Below are 24,205 nucleotides of genomic sequence, written 5' to 3' on the forward strand. Positions count from 1 at the left end.
GCATATGTGCTAATTTATTTAGCGCCTATATGCTATTTAGCCGTCAGGCAGATATTGCATGGAGACCCTCTATTTTTCATGTTAGCATGCATGTTAATAGTATGTATACAATATTGAGGCTACATTTTAGTGTTAAGTGACATTTTAATATGTTAAAATTTTTAGCGACTGCATGGTAAAAAACATTTTGTACAAATGTTAGTGCATAGCCTCTAAGGACTTTTATTTTAGTGGATTTTGGTATCAAATAAAGGGAATTGTTTATTATTCACCCATTACTCCCAGCTAACTTTCTCCTCTCATGCACTTTCCTAGAATAGGGAAGACATATTTACACTACAGTTATTTTCTAGAGAGAGATTGCAAAATTGTTCTGCAACAGTCTGACTTTGAAAGCAACAACAGTGAAACATGAGGCTATAGGAAAAAAAAAAAAAAAGACACCCCAGGAAAAAAGAGACAAACAGCTGAAGTAATTTACCGAGCATTCATTCACCCTTGTGTGCACATGATTCCTCTAAACAAACTCTCCTATCCCTGCTGTTTGTTAAGTAAATATTGATCAAGGAGAAGCCTATCTCCTGACGGCAGTGGCACAAGCAGGAGACTTGTACTGCAGACAGAGTGGACTTAAATGGATAAGCTCAGATGTTTTAGTAGCTCCACACTGGGATTATCAGCTATGATGGCTATATACCTTAGCCCTGTGCAAAAATCGTCCCCAGTACTTTGCCTTGGCCCCTAACGACCCTGGCCTACCACATATTCCGTTCCCATAACATACATTATGAAAGGAAAAAATTGTGCTACTCGTTTTACTGCTGACGTTTACAAAGTCCATAGATATGTCTAACATGTATCTTAACATTTCTGAAGCCGCATGCCATCTTGGAAAACCTCATTCTGTTGGAAGTGGAGAGATCTGGTAGCTAGAGCAGAGATTCCAGTCCCCTAGGGCAAGTCAGTCTGCTTTTCCTTATGCCTCAGTTTACCAAGCAACGGGCCTGGCCTTAGCCTTGCAGATGGCCTGTGCGGGTAGGTGCCCCTTCCTCCCCCAGTGATTCAAGAGCAGAGGGCAGAGTCCCCCTCCCCCCTCCCTGAGCTGCTGTGGCAGGGCCACTACTACAGAATCACCTAATTTGTGGCCGCGCCAGTCAACACAGACCTAAAGCTCGTCCTGCCAAACAGAAAGTGAGCAGTAACAATGGTCAACTTTGCCACCTCTGCCCTTTGGATACCATTGTACAACACACAAGCCAGGATATGTAGCCATGAAATCAGGAGGCATGGCTTTATTTTTCTGAGATGCTATGAATGTAAAGCATATTTGAAGGAAAACCTACAGAAAAAGCAAAGTAGTACTAGTGTCCAATTAAGGAAATTCAGCTGAACTACAACCTCTGTTTCCACCCTTAATAAAATCCAGGTATTTTTCTTTTCCTTCTATCTTTGCTCCATACGTCAGCTAAATACAAACATTTTCTAATTCTTGCACCCCTTCCCGAAAGGGTCTAAATGCATTTCACCTGTGATTATTACATTTTTCTTCCCCTTTTCATCTACAAAACTGAACATACGGTCTACAAAGTCCATACATTTTCTAGAAAAATAATGAAGGCAAATGTTTCCCGCAGTGACAGATGAAATGCCTTTGTGCTTGTTGTGTCCCCTTTACAGTACACTGCAGTGCTGAGAGGAGACAATACTGGTAAGAATCTTGCTTCTACAGCTATTTACCCCTTTGCCCTCTAAATGGTTACAGTAAAGTGACCCATTGTATAAGCAGGAGTAAGTTCGAGTCTGAAGAATGTCAGATAATCCCACTTCTTGACTAACTAAAGGTGACAGCCATGCCTTTGGTTTCACATGCTGCTACAGCACACGACTACAGTACAATCCATATCCTGTCATATTTACTGCTGGCACGTACATTCTCTTCAATGAAATCATCTTCCCTTACCTCCCCTCATACATACAGGTTTTACCTAATCCTTGTGAAATATCAACCTGAAGAGCTACCAGTGACTTCCAGTCAACTACTGAAGTGCTAAAGCCATGAGAAAGCCATGGATTGTCTGCATTCTGGAATGGCCAGCACTTCTCCCATTCTGTGCCTCTGGGAGGACTTGTGATAGACTGAGACCTAAAAATGACCTACATTAAATTATTCCAAATGTCTCCAACTACAACAATTTGTCAAAAAACTGAAAGATGACCTGAAGAAATACTGCATAGTATGCTTCCCAGAGGGGCAAATCTGTGATCTGCTGGTGGTTCTAAGCATCAATGAAGAAAGTCTGCTAGCCACCAGAAACTTGTATTGGGCAGATGTACAGAACCTTTGTTGACTATTTATTTTACTTATGGATGGAAGGCTATGCATGAAAACATAGTAACATAGTAACCGAGAGCAGAAAAATATCAAATTGACCCATCCAGTCTGCCCAGGTGAGATACTTCCACTCTGGGTAGGTAAGCCTGTACATTTCTGTACTCAACCTAACACCAGTTCCCCAGCCTCCATGTCTTTTACCCTGAACCTAAGACTTTTTTGCTATTAAGGTACTCCATATCAATCTGAAATATGCCCAGGATCTATTTAAGTGCTGGACTCCATCACCTCCATGAATAGGTCATTTCAGGCCTTGCCATCTTCCTCTAGGACTCTTAAAAGATGAACATGAAACCCAACACTCAAGGTCCCTTCCCATGTCTTATTACCAAGTTTCCTGATAGTACACACAGCTACCAATCCCACAGGTTTTCTTTTGGAATGGTTTTAAACGGCTTCATTGCTTGCAGTGATATTCTAAGGCTCTGAGAAGGTGGGCTGCATACCCCAGAATCCTCCTCACGAGGTCCATACTCAGTGTAAAAACATGAACGTCTAGATATAAACCAAGCTTTGTATAAGACTAGCACTGCCTTCGACATTATTAATGTACTAAGAGCAAACACACTTGCATGAAACAGCTGTAGTTCAAGGCTAGACTTTAAAGGCATAAATGTGTTTCATCTGTCTTAGCGCATGAACACAAGACAGGACTGCGACATATATTTTACAAAGCTTCAAAAGAACAATGTCCTGTTGAGCAAAATTCAGTAGCATTTTGTAAACATTAATTTAAGAAAATCAATACTCTGCAGGCTGTAGCCCCACTGCAAGATAAACTGGCTGGAGTGCTACTTTGTCAAACAGATTTTAGTTTTCTCGGCTAGATAAAGACGGTTTCAAAATGGGTCAACGTGTTGCAACCAAGGTTTGAAAACTATGTGGCCTTCAAACATTCTGCTTGTTTCTGCTACAGAGTTGGACAAATACACTTTAAAGTGATAAGACTGGTTCAGACTGATTTCATGTCACACTGCAAGTTAATTTTACATCAAATTTTTCTCATGCGAACATTCTTGAGGCCACATGTTCTATTACCAGATATCGGTTTTACAGGAAGAACACCTTATTACTTATAGATGTTCTTAACCTACAATTAGAAAGTATTTACAAGGAGTGCATGGACGCAGAATCCACTTTGCTTACAAAAAAAAAAAGAAAGGGGAGTACACATATCACTTTTGCATGCGAGAATTTAAATTACCCTGAGACATTCACTGAGAAAATAGCAATATTCAAAATTTGCTGCATTTATAATCCCTATTCCTGCTGACTTGGTGGATGTCATGACTTCCTGCTGAATAGAAACAAAGCTTTTCTTGTGGCATGGGAAAATAAAGGTTGCTCACTTTGTTTAGGGTGGAAAAAGTTTCACAATTATATCCCGTCACTATCAGCAACATATAGTAATATAGTAATGTTGGCAGGTCCATCCCGTTTGCCCAGCAAGCTTCAACATAGTCTCCTCAGGGAGATTCTTACCTACCCGTGCCTTCTACTAAAAAGGCAAGTTGAAAACAGTGCAAACGAAGGGACAAAGGTGGGTTAGCTTCCTAAACTGTAGGTAAGTGGTAAGTTGTGAAAGGGAGATGAATTAATGGGGAAAGCTTGAAAACGAATAAGGACTATAAATAATGTATGTGGATCAGTCATTGACGTTGTTCTTCTTCAATACATTATTTTCATCTGACAAATCACAAAGAAGGAGTAGTCTAATGGCTAGAAGACAGAATTATTCACCCTAACACCCTGGTTCTAGTCTGGATGCTGCATGTTGATCTCAGGAAAGGTATTTTGTCTAATCTTTATTTTTCAAGTACGCTAGGGACAGATAGAGAGGATGGTGGAAAGAGAAAGGGACAGGTAGGGTAAAGAAATGGCTTCATGAAAACTCATTTACCTTATGCCTAGCTTCATGCAAAGACAGATAGCCAAAAAAGGAAGACAACATGACAACCTGGATAAAGCAGCGATATTGGTGCTTGAAGCTCTCACGGAAAGGTAGCAAGATCGATTTGAACTGTTTTGGAGCACTCTCAGTTAGAACTTGGGGGAGAGGGTAGGTCACCAACCATGGGCAGCAGCAGATTCAGATAACTTATCTGGCTAAGTATGGTCATCCTAAAGTTAGCCAGGCAGACATATCCAGCTAACTTTAGGATTGCTGGGTATAACCAGCAGTGCCCCTGCACCACTGAATATACAGGCTAACTTTAGCTGGATAGTTATATCCAGCTAACTAGATGAGCAGCTGAATATGAATTCTTTGAAGAATAACAAGTGATCTGCAGGCAGTCAAACTTGTACAGTTAACAGCTTGATTCCTTTCTTACTGCAGAGAAAGATGGTCGTAAGGGCAAATAAGGATGCCGATCACAGCCATAGTAGTTTAGACAGACAAAGGCCTATGGACAGACGGAGTGGGTGAAATGGTCCTTACCCACTGATATCAACTCTGCTACTGAGTTATCTATCTGTAAGTTTGGATTAAGATAGTTTTGCCACTGTCCCCTTGAGAAGAAGATGCCACATATCATAACCGCACTGAAATTATTTACACGGCTCTCTACCCTACAGCTGGCACCATCACGCATCTGAGAAGTGATAAGATTGGAAAAAATGTTGGGTTCGCGTTTGGGTGAAATATGAAGTACAGTTGCATCATCCAGTCATTTTGCCAAGACAAACCAAGATGGAAAGCTGGTCTGGCGGGTCACATTATTTTCAGCTCAATATTGGATCAAATAGCTACATTTCCTTCTCCTTATGCCCTTCCCATTGTTTGAAACAAGAGTCATGGGAAGTACAACAGCCAGTTAAACCAATTCTATGGATTGGTGGAATATACATGACATTTAAAAAACCCAATTAATTAAGAATTAAGGGTGTGCATTCAAAGCATTTTAATTTTATTCTGTTTTTGTTTTGTTTTCATGTTGTTTCTGGTTTGTTTCATTTATCTAATATGAAATGAACAAAAATAAAGAAAAAATAAACAGAAAACAAAACAAAAGGAAACTGTCCCTTCCTCCTGCCCCCTCTGACTCCCAGGACCCCTCTGACCTCCCTCCATGGATTCTGTCATATAACATGCCGTAGGCCTTGGGTTGAATGGTGGCCATTTTGAAAATCTGGAATGGTGGGGCCGGAGTGACTTGTGATTGCTCCTGCCTCTGGAAGAACTGAGGTGGGGGGAGGTCAAAGGGATCCTGAGGGGAATTAAAAGGCCTTTCTTTTAGTGAGAATAGTCAATAGGCAGACCTGGTCGATTTTTAAAAAAATGATGGTGGTAGGTCATCTTCAAAATAAAATGAAAAACAAAAAATGTTTCTTTAAGCTTTGAAAACAAAACAAAATGAAATAGAAATTTCATAGACACTATGAAAAAACAAGTCTATGCTGAATGGAAGGATCTACGGTATGTTACTCTTAATGCACGCTCTTGTGCCTACACATGGCAGCATACATGGTCCTCTAGTATCAGTCACATGATACCAAGAGCTTCTTTCCAAACACAGTAATACTGCAGTGCCAATGGGAATGAAACTTTTATTAGAGTTTCTGTCTCAAGCTTCGTCAATACGGTTTTAAAATAAGTTTTAATGTACTCTTTGCCTTAGGTATACCTTGAATCTGTACTGCGTGCTCTTGTCTTCTTTAAACATTATCTTGTCATGTTGACATCATCTTGAGAAGCTTCACAAATATGCGCCAACATTTTAACATTGTTTCGAGAAATTTGTGGTGGCACTGCATTCCGCATCCAAGTGCCATGACCCAGCAAACCAACAGCTCTCTGTTCACACCTAGAGCACTGAGAAACTTTTTTTTTTTTTGTCAAAGCTTTTTATAGCTCAGCAATAGTTGCCTTGAAAATAAACGTTTTGTCAAAAAAAATAAACATGCTGTCTTTGGAGACAAAAGCAGTATTTGAAACCGGACCAAATTTATTTTCCTTTGCTGCACTACAACTCAAGAAAAGGCAAAGCAAACGAAAGCAAAATGCAAAGAAAACAAATAAATTGGTCTTAGCAAAATTCCTTACGTGTTGTATTTTGAGAAGCAAGTATCATGAATGGGCTAGAACCTGTTCAGGAAGGATGGCAAGAAAGGGGAAGGGAGTGTGAAAGAAAACATGAAAACAACTGAAGTAGAAGGGCTGTGGGGGAAAGGAAGAGGCCCTGGGGGCCGTGCACGCTGGGCTCGTCTACAGCCAGAGGAGCCGGACAGAGATCTGAGCAAAGGCATCCAAAAAGGTGGGAATGAAGGGGAGGGGTTTTTAACAGGTCGGATGTGGATTGCAGGATCCCACCTGAGGAATCAGTGGGAAGTAGAAAACTGTGGACTCCCTTCAAGGGACTCTGCCCAGACAAATGGAGGTGGAGCCCACAAGAGAAGGGGCAGTACCGGACCTTCTACTTACGCGTGGAGAAAGGGTGACTAGAGGAGAAGTAAATTAAGGGCAGGCGCTGGACCTTTGATACTGTCCCACGTAAGAAGGCTCACAAACTGAGCAACCCGGGGCAGGGTCTCAAGGTAGTGGAGTAGATTAGAAATTGGTTGAGTAATAGACAGAGTGTAGTGCCAAATGGGGGATTGACTCTAAGATGAGGAAAGTGATTAGAGGCGTGCCTCAGGGATCCGTGTCTGGGTCGGTTCTGTTCAATATCTCTGTGAATGATATTATTTGAGGGGGGGGGGGTTTAGAAGGAAAGGTTTGTCTTTTGAAATGACCCAAAGATCTACAAGAGAGTGGACACCTCAAAGGGAGCAAACAGAATAAGACTGATCTTCCCAGAGCCGGCGAGCCAGTACATCATCCGGATAACGTTATGCAGGTAACTTTATCAAGGTATTACCCGGATAAGTCTGCTGCTGAATATGCCCTGGGCAAAGTTCCATACAGCAGTTTATCTAGATAACTTTAAGAAAGCTACTTTTCTGATCAGAAACTTAGGAGCATAACTGTAGCCGGACAATGCTCAATCAGCCCAACTTTCAAAACTGTCCACAGTACACTATATTTGCGCACACAAGTGAGCTGACAGAAATCTAGGCTAGCACTTTATAAATTATATGGTGGGAGCCACACAGCTTATCAAATACCACGTTTTTCTGCCACAAAAGTACACGGCGCATGTTTCAATATGCATGTACATTTGTGGTGCCCGAACACCATACTTTTACTAACCGTTTTACAAAAATATGCATGTATATTTTATGCACATAATAATTATAACAACCCAGAAGTAAATGCAGAGGCAGTTATTTTATAAAATATGCATTTCTCCACTTCTGAAAATAACTTCTTTGCGCACACTCCTGGAATCACCAGTTCTCCATCACCTCCACCAGTCCACCCAGACCACCCAACCAAAAGATGAGTCTGGTTTCATTTGCACAAGTCAATTAGCAGGTGTAAAAGTGTTCGGACAAGTTTGGTAATGTATGCATATATACTGCTTACAAAATAGCAACTTGGCTTTTGATGCTGTGGAGAGTTTGAGATTAATCTTTGGGGTGTGGTGGGTCTTGGGGGGAGAGTGAAGAGGGATGGTAGTTGGGAGGGTGATACCTTCTTAGTAGAGGAGCTTGGATAATAATTTGGTATGTGTATGTAATTTTGTATTGTTGCATTTTTATTATATATGCTAAATATGTGAATCACTTTTATTATAAATTTTGCTGGTTATGCAGCATATGCCTTTTTTAAATAAATAAATACTTCCGGCTCTGAAACATTCCTAAACTGTCCCTTTTTTCTCAGTTCACATTTATGCACAATACTGTAAGTACACTTATATTCTGGAAGTTTATAAAATAGCATATACACACATATATGCTACTTGCATGCGCAGAATCCTTTGAAAATTCCCGGCAATATATGCATTTAGAGGTCAGATAAGTAAGGATTTATCTGGCCAAGTGATGACTTCTGAATATCCAGTCCTGTTCAGTGGATGTCACTTAGCTGGAAAAGTACTTATCCAGCTAAGAGTTAGCTGACTAACTGGTAGGAGGAATGGGGGCGGAACAGGGAGAAGCTAAGTATCTGGCTATCTTACAGAGTCATTTATCAAAATGTGTTAGGGCGTTATCGCATGCATTAGGGCCCTGTTGCCTGCGATAACGCCGTAACGCACGTGATAAATACTGCATCACAAAATGCGTATTCAAATTTAAAATTTGTATTCAAGTGGGAGGAGCAAATGGAAATGAGGGTTGGTTAAATGCCAGTTTGGGGAGGAGAAAGAGAGAGAGAGAGATAGAGAGAGGGAGTGGCTCTGTGGAGGCTCACAGGGGCATTATGAACTCGGGGTGAGATTTGGGGGGGGGGTAGGTTTTTTTAGGGGGGACAGTTTTACATGCACAGTCATAGGTACAAACAGCACAGTTGCCATCAGAAGATTTACTGTCATTTGGAATGATGAAAGGTAAAAAAAGAGTAGATTTGTACAATGTTCTCTCTACTTAGCTTGATGCACTCTCTACCTAGTAGCAATCAAGCTAGGTAGAGAGTAAATTGTACAAATCTACTTTTCTTTTACCGTTCATCACTCCAAATCACATAAAATCTTCACTGATGGCAACTGTGCTGTTCATACCTATGACTGTGCATGTAAAACTGCTCCCAAAACCTACCCCACCCCACAAACCTCACCCCGAGTTATTAGTGTCCCCTCTTACAGCGGTATAAATAGTTTACTTATATGTGACTCTCTAAAATCTTTCTCTCTCTCTCTCTCTCTCTCTCTCTCCAGAGGTCAAGATTCATTAAGGCTTTTCTCCCATTTTGTGTCTATGGGAAAAACCCTTAGTGAATCAGGTACTTAGCTAGCTGGCTTGCTAAATATCGATCCTTTATTGGCTAAAGTTTAGCTCTGTCACTGCAGTGCCTCCAGTACCACTTCTTCTCATCTGGATAAATTTATTGTCTGTACAAAATTTACCCATTCAGCAGAGGGAAAAATTCAAATCTTGGCTTTTGTCCGGCTAACTCCAAATGTTATCCAGACAAAACCTTTGAATACCAACCTCAGTGAAAGGTGATTTAAGAAAGTCTGAGGAGTTGTCAGATGCTTGGAGGTTAAGACTGAATGCAAACAAGTGCAGAATTATGGACTTGGGATGCAGAAATCTGAGGGAGCAGTATGCAATTGGAGGACAGGGGTCGAGAAGCTGATATGAATTGACCAGGTGATAGTATTTGATGATCTCAAGCTAGCAAAACTGTGTGATGAGGCAATGGCCAGAGTTCAAGGGATTGTGGGTTGCATAGGGAAAGGCATAACTAGCAGAACATAAGAGATGGTGATATCTCTGTGCAACTCATTACTGAGTCCCCACCTAGAATATTGTGTTCAGCTCTGGAGGTCACACCTCTAAAATGATAAACAGCCAAACCCCCATTATCCAGCATCTTGCCGAATCAGTAGCTTGGGGGGAAGGGAGGGGGGTCCATGACAGGAGGGGAGAGATATGACTAAGGAACAGAGTAGCTTTTCTTTGCTGTGCGCTGTCCACTGTCCACTCCATCCTCTACTAATTCTGCTGCTAATATGACTACTTAACATTTCTATAGTGCTACGCGACGTACACAGCACTGTGCAAGGAGATAGTTCCTGTTCAGTATAGTTTGAAATCTAATCAAGACAAACATAAAGGTCAAGAGACTTGGGGAGTTTCATATAGCAAGACAATGGATAAAATTAGTTAATCAGGCTGAAGGTGGACCCTCAGGCATACGATTTAAAACCAGCCTCAAAAAGGTGGGTTTTTAAATGGGATTTAAACAAGGTGAGAGGGGAAGCATGACGCACCAGCTCAGGGAGTCTGTAACAGGTGAACCTTTGAAGGAGTTACGCATGTAAATGTAACATTCTATCATATCAATTTTGGAAAGTCATTTACTCATGGTAAGTGCACTTACCAGGGGTAAACCTATTGACAATTCAATACCATATGTTATAGAAAGTTTCAAAAGCCCAATTACATGGGTAAAGTGCATTTACACGTGCAAAACACAATTTTAAGCATGTAAACACTTTTGAAAATCAGGCCCTATGTTCCCAAAGTATGATTTATAATAGACATAAAACCAGCATCAACTCTAAAGGCATCGGCAGCAACACTATAATATGGATGGGTAGGCTGGACAGGCCATATGGTCTTTGTCTGCTGTCACATTTCCATATCACTTTTAAGCCTCCCCCTGAATAAAGCGTGAAAAACATTTTCCCCTTTCTGCAGAAATAAAGTACATTTGAATATGTACATTAAAAGCAGTAGATGAATGTTACATAACCCAATCAAGTAACTGCAATTCCAACTTTGCATGAACTGAAACACTAGGTAAATCAGGTGCTGAAAACCTTGCTTCAAAACCAGCAGAGTTTAGCAGCATGAAAACAAAGCAAAGGCATATCTGCAAGGAGTAAATAAAATACATGAGGCAAGAGACGCCTGTGTGCTCTTAGAATATGTATTGAACAGAGAGAAGCTGAAAATAAGGCCTCTGTTTCTTTTCCAACATCCTCTAAGTTTTAATGTTCCCATCCTTTGTGATGGCCTATTCAAATAGCTCGTCCTACCCCCAACCAATAGAGAAAGGGGGAAAAAGTATAAAGGCTGGGAGGGTCAAAATGGGCAAGAAGGGGTTAAAAAGTCACTTTGCTTTTTTTTTTTTTAATTGTGTAACTTTCAGGCAATATGTACGGGGGGGGGGGGGGGGGGGGGGGAGGAATCAGGACATCTGCAGTTCAGACGCGGAAGAAAATGGAATACAAAGAAGAAACGGGAAGACCGAGGCCATGAACATCGAGCGTACAAAAGAAGAGAGTGAAAAAGAAGCAACCGGGCTTTCGACATCCCTGCCTGGCAAGGAGGCCCGGCTGCAAGGGCTAATGAAGCATTGGCGACACGGGACGCACGCCAGCGTGACAAAGAAGATGCACACATCGGCTCTGCAGATGTGCCAAATCCCACCCCACCCCCCCTCCCAGAGCAAAATAATGACATAATCACCATCAGTGCCACAGACCGGACTGCGCACAAGGTTACATGGGAGAGGATAAACAAAAGCCTTTAGGGGCCCTCTCCCCAACTCTCTCTCTCTCTCTCTCACACACACACACACACACTCTGAGGAGGGAACTGTGATTTCCCATCCCTGCTGCCCCTGTGGGAGAATGATAGCGTGTACCATTGGAATGGGTGCTGGCACTGAAAAATTAAAAAAAAAATACTGTATTCCTAAATAATAATTGGTTACGAGGAAAAACAAAACAAAACAGGGGTCTAGACTTATTCTGGTTGCCCAATGACTCTCTCTACGTGGCGATCTAGAAGGAAGATTAATCTCCCCACCCCTCCCCCCCAGGTCTGAGGAGTTTTCCTTCTTCCGTCCCCTTACCCCCCCCCCCCCCGCAAAGGTCCAGTGGTCCGGGGATGACATGACTCTCGCTGCCACGGGCCAGAGAGAATCCCCTCACGGGTCAAATGTGGCCCATGGGCCACAGTTTTCCCACCTCCACCCTAGAGCTTAAGTGCCAAATTTAAGTTTCTGGTCAAAGGTAAGACACTTTTTTTTAAATCATAAGCCCGCAGGCCACGGTTTGAAGGCACAGCTTCGAAGCAGTGCACTTTTTTTGCTCAAGGATTTCATTTCCTGCAGCTTCTGGAAGGGAGGAAATATCACCGAGAAAAAGATCTCGCTACTTGTTTTCTGGTTCTGAAGAAAATGCTGTTTGCAGAAACGTAGTAAAGATGGCAGAAAAAAGTCCAAAAGGTCCATCCAGTCTGCCCAAATTGTTTTCCATACCCAAAATCACCAGAAAGGGAAGCACTGGGTTTAACTCTAGGCTCTTCCAAAACTGTAAAGCAGCAAACTGGCTTACAGAGGTTCTGCTCTTTCTGTCCGAAACTGAAACATCTGGTCCCAAGTCCATCATAGTACCCACTAATTTCTGAATTTTCTTTACAAAAACTGTCCCCTGCTCTTGTTGGTTATTTACTCTTGTAAGCCATGACTGCGCTGACAAGCTGTTCCAGCAGTTTCCATCACTGAGTAAAGGACGCCCTCTTTCACCCGAGAGGATTTGCTCCCTACAACTGGGGCTTCTTTCAGGGTCAAGATTTTAAACCAAGTTGTAACGTATTTATCCTTTTAGTTGTAATTGTACCTCGCAGGCCTGACAGACTATCAGCTCTCTGTCTAAGCGCGAATCAGGTCACAGCCTCCATCTCTTTCCTCCCACCCAACTTTCTAACTTTAGAGAAAGGAAATCTAATTTAAAGGCTGCACTACTAGCTCCATTGCTCAAGTCATCAACTGGCATGTTTTCTGCCTCTGATGCTGCCTTTTTTGGTCCTATGTTTGTGTCACAATATACTTTATTCCTCATATTCTTACACCTATCATCACCAAGGGCATCTTCCCCCCTCTGTTTTTAAAATTTCCTTTCTGTACCCACTCTTCTGCTGTTCATGGAGTATTCATATTTTATTTTCATCGATCTGATGCCTGCAACAGGTTCTAAGGAGGGTCACACAGATTTACAAAGTGGAAGTAACTAAATGGTAGGCCTGGGTAGTCATTTTCTTAGTTTATTTTGCAATGCGCACATAGGGGCAGATTTTCAAAGCCCTACGCACGTAAAGCCCCGGGACGCACGTACGTCCCAGGGCTTGAAAAAAGGGGCGGAGTGTGGGCGGTCTGGGGGCAGAGCAGGGCAGTCCGGGAGCGGGGCCGGAGCCTCCAGGTACAGCGGCCATTTGCTGCTGTGCCTAGGATCGCGGGCCGGCCATCGGCCGGTACGCGCAGCTTGCGCCGGGTAAGAAACATTTTTAAGGGGGGTTTAGCTTAGGGCCTGGGGGGCGGGAGAGTTAGGGGAAGGGAGGGGTTAGGGAAGTTCCCTCCGAGACTGTTCCGATTTCGGAGTGGCCTGGGAGGGAACGTAGAAGGCAGCGCGGCCTGGTGCGCGCAAGGCGCACAAATGTACACCGCGCGCGTATGTTTTAAAATCTGCCCCATAACTTTTTAACATGCACAGTTTTGTGCTTACATGCATGAAGTGCGAATTTGGCAACTGAAACCAAAGCTTTGCATGTAAAGTAATGAAATGAATGGAAACGAAATTTTAAAAGTACCAAAAAAACAAAGGAAATGAAACAAATGGATCGAACTGAATAAAGTTTTGCCCGTGCGCACCCCATACTAATTAGTGGAAGCTTTCAAAAACTTAATATAAATATAAAAACAGAGAGTATGACCACAGATAAGGCCCATTAGGCACATTTAGGATCCTATGTCTTAACAATTTTCCCCTTAGTACATCGGCCCTGGTGCAATGCCATAGACCCCAGCTGATCTCCTGCATTCCTCTCACTTCCTCACACCTAGGGATTCTCTGCTATTTCATTACTGTTTTTGTCTCTACCATTTCCAGTGGGAGGTCATTCCATGCATCCACTGTCCTTTTTCTGACAAAATATTTTCCGGTGTTGCTTCTGAGTCTACCCCTCTGGAACCTGATATCATGATCTCTAGTTCTAGAGCATTCTTTCCTCTGAAAAAGATTGGAAAATTAGCAGCCACAATATGTGTGTGCTAAAAGCACCTACATTATTTAATATTTAATTTTATAGCACTACTGGACGTACGCTGCACACTGGTGAAAAGCATTCAGGGACAATAAGTCCCTTCGTCAAAGAACTTACCACCCATGGGGGTACCCAAGCCGGTAGGAGATACAGTGACTTGCTAAGGTCATAAGGATTGTCAGTGGGAGAAGCAGGATTTGAATCCTGGCTTTCCTAGTTCTCAGCCCATTGTTCTAACCACTAAGCCACTTTCCCGCCAATGCTTTTCACCTGCTATTAATGCGGGTGGTCGAGAAGAGAAGGGTTGGGGGTGGCGAAATGGAATACATTCATTGAAAATCACATGCATGCGTGCTATTTTATCCTCTCTCCCCCCCCCCCCCCCACCTAAGTATGTCTATGAGACTATCCCTTTTTAAACAGGGTACAAGAACGCATGCTGCGGAGGCCCATGCATGCTTTCAGTTGGATATCGGAGGGGACGTTTTCAGACTGGCCAGTTTACCCAGGTAGAAATTATATTTACTGGGGGGAAACGGCTTTGAAAATGTCCCTTTCTAGTCGAGGTGAGTTCTCAACAACACCTCCTCTTCTCGCCTCTGCTTTTCCTGCTGGCGATGCTTCACCCCAGCATCCCTCTAGCCTCATCACACTGTTTGGCTACCTTGAGGCCATCAAGCGCAATCAAGCTTGAGGTCTTTCCCCGGTGGGTGCACTTATCAGGGTGTCACATGTGTCCTGTTCCCTTGGAGCTTTGCACCCCAAATGCATGACTCTATGCAGTTCCTAACATTTATGGAAATATCAGAATGGAAAATACATATCATAATGAGTTTTATTGGTTTCATTACCCTTCAATATATATTGTGGGTTTGTTTTGTTTTTTAAACTAGTACTGCTGCTTTCAAAAGAAGCTTTATATCAATCACTAGACAAACTAAATGTCTTGGGGGGGTTTTTAGCTTTAGGGAGGGCTGGGGATGGAAGGAGAAATTAAAGACCAGTCCTTGAAAGGGCCATCAAAGTAGAAGATGTAAAAGGTCCCGGGAAACTCTTCACTGGACTAACGAAAACATTAAACTGAAGATGTTATGACAACGCATGAGGAAGGTCCAAGTCCACTCAAATTCCTTCTTCTAACGCCCGAACTCGTAGATTACAGTATCTTTCAGAGTATTCTTTCACGAGCCAATAAAATAATATATCACGGCATACAAAACTTTCCAGTGACAGCACAGAGCTTAAGAAGACGTTCCGTATTTCAAATATTGCTGGTGGGGGGGGGGGGAGGGGGGGGAGAGAGAGGGCTGGGAGAGAGGAGGGAAGTAATCTGAAACGGTTTAAGTGGCCCTAATTACCTGACAACAGTTCTTGCTGAATAAGGGAGGTGTTTGTGGTGGTACAGCTGTCTAGTTCCTAAGTGACATTTGTCAGTTTTAAAAAGGGAACGCCTGCTTGAGAAAGTGAATGAACAATGGGAAGCGACCCCGAGGAGGAAATCCAAACAAAGGACTTGGCTTCACCAGTGTCTCTTTCCCACTGCTTCTAATTAAAGATTCATAAGAATAACTTTAATTTTTCATGAGACTATTTTTTTTTTCTGTATTACTGTATTAGTTGGGTCTACTTAGGTCTTCATTTACAGTTTATTTCTCTCTCTTGTTTTTATCTTAAGCACAGAAAAACCAGTTAGAATAACACTTGACGATAAAAGCTTTCAGCCCATACAGCAGTGCCTTGGCGAGGTCTCTCCCATGCCCTGCTGTGGCAAAAAAAAAAGTTTTCCTGTGGCTTTGCAGATGTAAATGATGACAATTCTGAGCAGGGAGGTAACGCAGTTTGGATAGATATATCCTGGAAGCCCGATCCTAATAAAATGAGTGCTTCCCTTTAAAACACGGTACCGCTCATCTTTGGCCACCTCCAATTTAAGAGGAGTATTAGCATCACCCTTAATTTTACCAGAGCCTGAACTGCATCTTGCCATCAGCACCGCATAAACGGACACAGCCGAGCAAAGAAAAAAGTGCAAAGTAATCGGGGAGAAAATTATTCTGCTCTGTTATGTACAGATGTAAAGGTCTCAGTGCTCCAGTGCTACCTCCCTTACAAATCCCACCGTTTCCCTCTTCACTGGATGCCACTGAACTTAGGTTAGATTGTCTGGCTTAAACTTATTTGTTAATGCATCATTTTTCCCCCTCTCAAAAATCTGTGTTGGCCTTTGCAATAATATCCCTCCCCCACAGGATTTTTTTTTTTAATGAGGTGTGATCAACCAGTAATTAATTAGGTAAACTGACTGGGACAAAATGCTTAATGAAATGAAGATCTGGTAACATCCATTCCAGAAAAATAATGAAAAAAAAAAGACATGAGGCTTGGAAGAGGTTTTATTTTGCTAAAACAGTTCTGAGGGAACCAAATAAGACCCCCACAAGGACCTTTAAAACATGCCGGTTTGCAAAAAGCTCGTTTAATTCATAAAGAGCTCAAGACAATGAAAGATTGGGCCGAACCCCACAGCCAGCAGCAGCTGCTGACGAGAGCTTCATTTCTGTGCTTATTGATAACTCTTTGTGGAAGGCAGAAAAAGAGAGCTGAGGGAAGGAGAGCTGAATGTCAGGCAGCAGACATCACGGTGTACGCTGCCCCTGAACTTTCTTCATCTCTGAAGGACAATTAATTACGAAGGCCTTTGGGGTAGGTCGAAGCAAGGGAAAGGCCCACCACTGGCCCAACAGGCCACTTTGTTGAATGGCTGTGCCAATGTGCCTGTTAGAAAAACAGGGGAGTCGCTAGCACTGTAGCTAATCGATCATCTGGGCGATGGGGGCAGGGAAAGAAGCAAAAGATGTTTGGGGTTTTTTTTTTTACGTCGTTTGACCTTGCATAATTCTACTCTTGCTGTGAAATCAGCCATACACAAAACAGAAGGGCAATTTTTTTTTTTTTTTTAAATATACATAAGAGCCACACCGTAGGTTACAATCAAAAATGGCTTCCCTGTGGTGTATTAAATAAAAGGATGGTCTTTTCACCAAATCATTTCACAGAGGCAAAACAGACAAACACAAAGAGTTGAGACTTTTTTTTTTCCCCCTCCTGCTTTAAATAGAGTAACTGATAAGGTCAGACATGCGATACCTAAAGACATGAATCTGTGAACTCTTGAAGTCAAAGGACTTCTCTGTGCAAAGGAACAATCTTTCAAAAGAAAGAGATCATAGAACTCCACCGAATCCTCTTTAAACTTTATGAAGCAGGAGGAGAAAAAGCTCTAAGTAGGAAAGCATGACAGAAGAGCCTTGAACTATTTTCTGAAGGAAAGATGAGACCTACCCTAGGCTGCCACAAAACATCTTTTTTTTTTTTTTTTTCCAAAGGCTCTTCTGAACTTTGATATGTGCCAAGACACCGCTATTGAAAGCTGTATAATTATGTGCTACAGCCACTGTAGAAAATGCTTTGTTCACCTCAACAAAGAACAATAAGCAAAAGTAAAGCGACGTTCCACTGTATCTTTTTCTTTAAGAGTGTTGAGAAAGGTCACAGTAGGCTAGAACTAATAAAGCTGTTGAGTAAGGAAGTTTAAAGTCTATAGCTCATTGCGCTTAAAAGCAAACCCAGTTGAAAAAAAGACCAGAGGGAGCTAAAAAATTCAATGACCGGCATTAAAAACATATATCACAAAACTTATTGTGCCCATTTTGTTATATCGATGAACACCTACAGTTCAAAAGAAGAGCAATGAATAAGATAAAATAGTTAATAAAAAAAAAAAAAAAGACCTAGAATTTGGATGGAATTTGCAGCTGCTAAACGTTCAGCCACCGCAGGCCAGAGATCAGGTTAATTTGCAGAAGATAATGGGCTTTAAGCAGATAAGGCGTTTCCCAAACTGCAATGATTTGTGCATGAGAACCCAGTGAAATACATACATTTATATATATATATATATATATATATATATATATATATATATATATATATATATTCCATGGCCTCAACAAAAAAGTTAAGGTGCAGCATGCGATAGCTGACAAAGGAAGTGAGTCAAACTCATAGAGTTTAAGCCTTGGTCATTTTTATTGACTTTATATTTTAACAAAGTCGTTGGGCAGGATGCAAAATGCAGGCATCGGGCACAAAAGCCTACGCTCTCTTTCTAAACTGGAGGAGTCTGCATCTCTGCGCACCTGTCTAAAGAGTGGAGGAAAGGAATGACATTGGGATGGAGCCCAGCGCACCAGATCCTTAAAAAAAAATGTGGTATTCCCACCTTGCAAGTGTTGAACTCTTTGGCGAGTCATCAAAAAGGAAGCGGGAGAGAGTGTATATACTCAGCAGAGAGTTGACGTCAATTGCCAGTGCCAACCCAGGAAGATTATAAATGTGTGTGTTGCTAATGCCCGCCTAGTAGTGTAAATATAAAAAGGAGTAATAACAAAATGCATTCTTTACTTGATTTGGCAACAGCACGTTATCTTGGTTTACGCAAAACTGTTCAGTGAATACGAAAGGTGCACTGTTAATTTCTGCTTTTCTTATTTCGCCGCGCCTGGGCTCTCTCTGACAAGCACCCCCCCCACCCCCACCCCCCCACTCACAGAAACGCTGCATGACTTGGACCTCGCATTCTTCCGCTTCCCTGCGATCAGAGTTTCTGCACTGTAGCAGGATGCGGCCAGGCAACAGTTCAGGTGATCACCTTCCCAAAGCTGCCCCCTGCATTGCACTCTGCTGTGATTCAGAGCCTGGAGAAGGTGATGGCCAAGGACAATTTGAGGCGGAGAGCTAGATTATTTTTCAGTGATTATTCGGGGTAGAGGAAAATTGGAAAATGATGTAGCGGCAAGAGTACCTCTCCTGTGCAACTTTTTCTCACTGAAGGAACTGCTCTCACAAACTGCATTATTAATAAACTTATTTGCCCCTCCGCTTCTCCAACTTTGAAACACAAGATAAAGGCATCCTCCTATACGAGGAATGTCACCATTGTTCTGCACAAAACCTGAGATTACAATAAAATACACAACTGACCTTAGGAGCAAAACAGCAAGAGAGCAAATTAGCAGATTTAAAAGTCACTGAATTATGCTGGACGCACCGTATCCACCTCTGGCTCGTCAGCATAAGGCAACAGTGGAAAAGCTGAAACAAGCCCAGTAGCCTCTTTGGCGTCCCGTTTAACTTTGTTCCTGGCTGCCTGCACAGATACATTACGAAAGGAACAAAGGCGGCTTTCCTAGGCAAGAAGAGCTTCTGATGGCCCAAGTTCACCGTTTAATCACTGCAATATTCAGTGTAAATAGAGTAGGTGACAATTAAAGATGTTTCATAGGTGGAAAGGAAAAGAGGTCAGAGAAAGAAGCATAATAGAAGTCAGGAGGTGATTTCAGACAAACAGCAGAATACCAAGATACAATCACATTCAAAGATCAGAATTGCATCCCTGAAGTGCAAGGGGAAGGAACTTTGATGATACCAAACACAGCAAATGCTCCGTTGGCTAAATCCCTTTTGGATCAGATTTCAACGTTTACTGGCTGATTTTGCTTTCAAGCTAGTGATGGAGGTGAGACAGCTCAGGTGAGGTTAAGGCAGCGTTTAGTAAACTGTAGGATATATTTTAATGATCTGCACACCTCTGCATTTGCAGTGGGTCATATACCAGACGGCAGACGCAGTGCTGAACCTTGCTTTACAAAAGCATGAAAGACACCATTAAGCAAGGCTTCATCTGACACAGTGTGTAATCAGAGCCCATGATTGCAAAGTGCCATCGCTTTATAAGCAGGGTTTGCTACCTGCAGCTGGAAAGGGGTATTTGAAGAAAATAAATGGCTTTTCTGATAAGTCTTTGCTTAATGGCTGTCGTATAGATTTTAAAAAAAAATATATTTTAATGTTTAGAATCACACTAATTTGTTTCTGGATGAAGCCCTACCTAGTAAGTAACTGTACATTTACATTTGAAATTTGTATTCCCAGTAAATACTACAAAGGCTTGCATTGTAGTTTTATACCTTGTTAGCGGCCCGAAATTCTAACTGATCTCAGAACAGGAAGCTTTTGACACTTTAAGATGAAGAAGTACAATATTTTGTGTACAAATTCAACTTTCCCCCAGTTTGTTTTGGATTTTAAAACTGCAGTGTCTGCGTTCAAACCCTCCACATCTTGTAAATTTGTGGATATCAAAGTATCAAGTATGAACACCAAAATGCATCTGCAGTTAAGCTGTCAAAGCAGCTTAAAACCCCTTTATTCACTATCACATCTACCTGTTAAAGCTCTCCCTTGGGCATCTCTCTCGTTCTCTGACACTCTCTGTTACGGCCTAGCTTGATTACAGATCCTCTTCATCTATTTGGAAGATTTAGTGTTGCACGACAGCGTGCAAAGATGCTCTAATCGTGAGCAGGTAGGCACCCGGTTAATGTCACTAAGGAATGGCGCCCCATTACCTCTTGCTGCAAAAACATCAACATACAATTACCCTCTCCCATTATACAGCTTGCACTATCCAACTGCTTTCACTACTCAACATGCTAGTGTTAGTAGGGGGCAAAACCAAACTGTTGTACTATAGAGGTCAATAGGTCACACAGGTCAACAGGTCACACAGGTTGTACTATAGAGGTCAATAGGTCACACAGGTCTAAAAAAATGCCAAGAAGCTTAATTTAAACATCACGTGCTCAGTGTAATTGGCGTACTGCGCTTTAAAACAAAATACGAACGACTGAATTCTCTACTATGTAAAGTACACAGGAGCATCAAAGTAATCTTCCTCGCACCTCAAACTGTACCAAACTTTCTACAGACGCTCTCAGAAGCCACCTTTATGACTGGACTGCTCAATTTACCTTGGCTAAATCTACTCTTCACCAAGCCAATTTACTTTCCAGTTTTGTTGCCCTTTCTCACTTGAAAATGGGAAGATGTCAACAGTAGACACTGTTGAGGAAGACTCCCCTCTTATCATATCATTGCAGGCATTCTACATCCACACATAAAGGTCAAGAAAAATCTTGATGCCGAGACCCAGCACCAATGCCTCGGGCTATCCCCGCCCCCCTGCCCCCCGGATGTCACCTTGACCTAAAGCAATTATTACACATACCAAATTGAGTGGATGAAGAAGGCCGCAGCTTTTTTGTTATTAACAAAATATTAATCAACACTGGTGCGAGCCAAATACACTCCGGCCCCCCACCGTGATTTCCAAGCAAGGGGGCTCCACCCGGGCGACAAGGTTGCCCTACCGGCTCATGCACCCACACAAATACCTGCGACAGTGTAATCAATGTGCATTAGTAACATAACTCTAACTACCATCACTTTCTAATTGTGCAATATAACATAAAAATACAATTAAAAGAACAAGATACATTTAACTTTGTCGATGCTAACAAGCAGAGGTGTTAACCTTGCCTTGGGTAGGGTGGGTGGGAATCTCTCCGGCCGGGGAGAGGAAAAGGGGCTGGCAAGCGTGTGCCGGCCCTTTAAATCATGCCGGCAACGTCATTGCTGGGCGCCCGTCCCCAGCCGATGATGTCACCGTGCGATTCTGATCGCAGGGGTTTGGGAGTCGAGTGCACATCGTGCGGCACTCTTCCCTTCCCCTCCGGCGCGCCCTCCAATAAAAAGTCGGGGGTGTCAAGTTTCTGAACCTGGCCCGCCTCTACGTCACCGACGGGCCATCACGCATGTCGGTGTGCGGTCCTGGGACTTCTTTCAAAAGGATTACTATGCTACCCACAATTGAATAATAACAGTAACACAGTAACTCATGACATTAAGATGCAGATTAATAAATAAAGTCATTTGATTTTAAACTACTGAAAATGGTAAGAGCAAAGGAAGGAGATGACTGCAGCTGGAGTTCAGTCTGTGGTAACACAATAGGCAGGGGGTATCCGGGACGACCAGGTGCGCCAACAGGCCCTCATGCACCAACAATTGCAAAGCTACTAGTTTAGGGAAAAGTCACAGGACTGTTTCTATGGCCAAGTCCAAAAGCAAAGCACTGTTAAGCAGAATTGTCTGAATGATCATGAAAGCTGCTCACCCTGTAAAAATGTTGCTAGTTATGGGTTTGATAGTTGCTTGATTTTGATTGAAAATACTACTACCTTTAACATAAGGCTTGGGCATAACCTGCATGGTGCAGTAGTTACTACTCTTAACAGAAACATAAGCATAACATGCACAGAGTGGCAGATACACCCTCAACGGTAATATGGGGGTAACCTGCATGGAGCAGCAATTATTACCCTCAAAAGAAACATGGGTGTAACCTGCACGGAGCAGCAGTTACTACCTTCAACAGAAATACGGGAGTAACCTGCATGGAGCAGTAGTTACTATCCTCAACAGAAATAAGGGAGTAACCTGCATGGAGCAGCAGTTACTATCCTCAACAGTAACATGGGGTAACCTGCACGGAGTAGCAGTTACTACCCTCAACAGAAATACGGGAGTAACCTGCATGGACCATCAGTTACTACCCTCAACAGAAATAAGGGAGTAATCTGCATGGAGCAGCAGTTACTATCCTCAACAGTAACATGGGGTAACCTGCACGGAGTAGCAGTTACTACCCTCAACAGAAATATGGGAGTAACCTGCATGGAGCAGCAGTTACTATCCTCAACAGAAATAAGGGAGTAACCTGCATGGAGCAGCAGTTACTATCCTCAACAGTAACATGGGGTAACCTGCACAGAGTAGCAGTTACTACCCTCAACAGAAATACGGGAGTAACCTGCATGGACCATCAGTTACTACCCTCAACAGAAATATGAGAGTAACCTGCATGGAGCAGCAGTTACTACTCTTGACATTAATATGGAGTAACCTGCATGGAGCGGCAGTTACTACCTTAACAGTAACATGGGGGTAACCTGCATGGAGTGACAGTTACTAGGGATGTGCATTCATCCAGGATGAATCAGGCAATTTCAACAAAATTGCCTAATTTGTCCTGGTTCGGCCACCTTGAAAACCGAAGCGAATTTTCCGGATCGGCCCAAACTGCGGGAAAATGAAATTTCCCGCGGCGGGCCGAATTTCATCCTTAACAGTTACTGCCATAAGAAACTTGCTGGGCAGACTGGACGGACCATTTGCTCTTCTTCTGCTGTCATTATTATGTTACTATGTTCTTTCATGCTGTTGCCCTAATGCAGAGAACAGTGAAACACGGCAGCAGAAATATAAGGGCAAGAAAAGGAGGAAAGAGAAGAAAGGCAATGCACACGGGCATTACGGGGGTAATTTTAAGACCAACCGCTCAAGTGCAAGGCCTGCGGGTACTTTTTACTGGAGGACTTTTGCACTCATTTTTCAAAGTGAAAGCGTGCACACTTTGAAAATTATCCCAGGAAAAAAACCTGCACACATTTACACCTGTTAATTGGTGTGGCTAGTTTTCCTAAGAAGTATATATGTAAAGCCCTTCTCAATCCCGTACCAGCTCCTCTCTCCCTCGCAGGAATGTCTGCCCCTGCTGCAGGTAAAAGCAGTTGCACGTGAAGTGGGACCCATGCATGCACTTTTACCCACACACAGGGGTGGGCAAGTGTCTAAAAGTGCCTTTCCGTGGCTAAAGCATTGTTTTACCCACAGAAATGCCTTTTAAAATGATCCCCCTCCACCAAGTGACCAATAGAAGGCCAACTAAAGCCAGACTCAGACCTTCTTGGCCAATGCATAGGGGTAGATTTTTAAAGGAATACGTGCTTACCCCCCGAAAACCTACCCCAAACCCCCCCTGCGCGCACCGAGCCTATTTTGCATAGGCTCGGCGGGGCGCGCAAGCCCCGGGACACGCGCAAGTCCCTGGGCTTGCAAAAAGGGGAGGTCAGGGGCGTGTCCAAGGGGCGCGGTTTGGGATTGGGGGCATGTCCGGGGCGTGTGGGTGGTCCGGGGGTGTGGCCGAGTGCCCCAACACAGCGGCCTGTGTTGGGGCCTGCCGCGCCGGCGCGTAAGTTACTACTGCCCGGAGGCAGTAGTAACTTTTCCGATAAAGGTAGGGGGGTCTAGATAGGGCCGGGGGGTTGGGTTAGGTAGGGGAAGGGAAGGGAAGGTTGCGGGGGGGTAGAAAAAAAGTTCCTTCCGAGGCCGCTCCAATTTTGGAGCGGCCTCGGAGGGAACGGGCAGCGCGCGCAGGGCTCGGCGCGCGCAAGTTGCACAAATGTGCAC

The 24,205-nt window shown here is 43.0% G+C and overlaps 1 protein-coding gene across 5 annotated transcripts in view; it reads right to left on the reverse strand.

Annotated features, from left to right (window-relative positions):
- The window catches only part of PROX1 (prospero homeobox 1), a 95,640-nt gene that overhangs the window by 30,150 nt on the left and 41,285 nt on the right, over positions 1-24,205 (reverse strand). The gene's annotated exons all lie outside the window — the stretch shown is intronic.

The sequence above is a fragment of the Rhinatrema bivittatum genome, chromosome 3 (assembly GCF_901001135.1).
Source record: "Rhinatrema bivittatum chromosome 3, aRhiBiv1.1, whole genome shotgun sequence".
NCBI lineage: Eukaryota > Metazoa > Chordata > Amphibia > Gymnophiona > Rhinatrematidae > Rhinatrema > Rhinatrema bivittatum.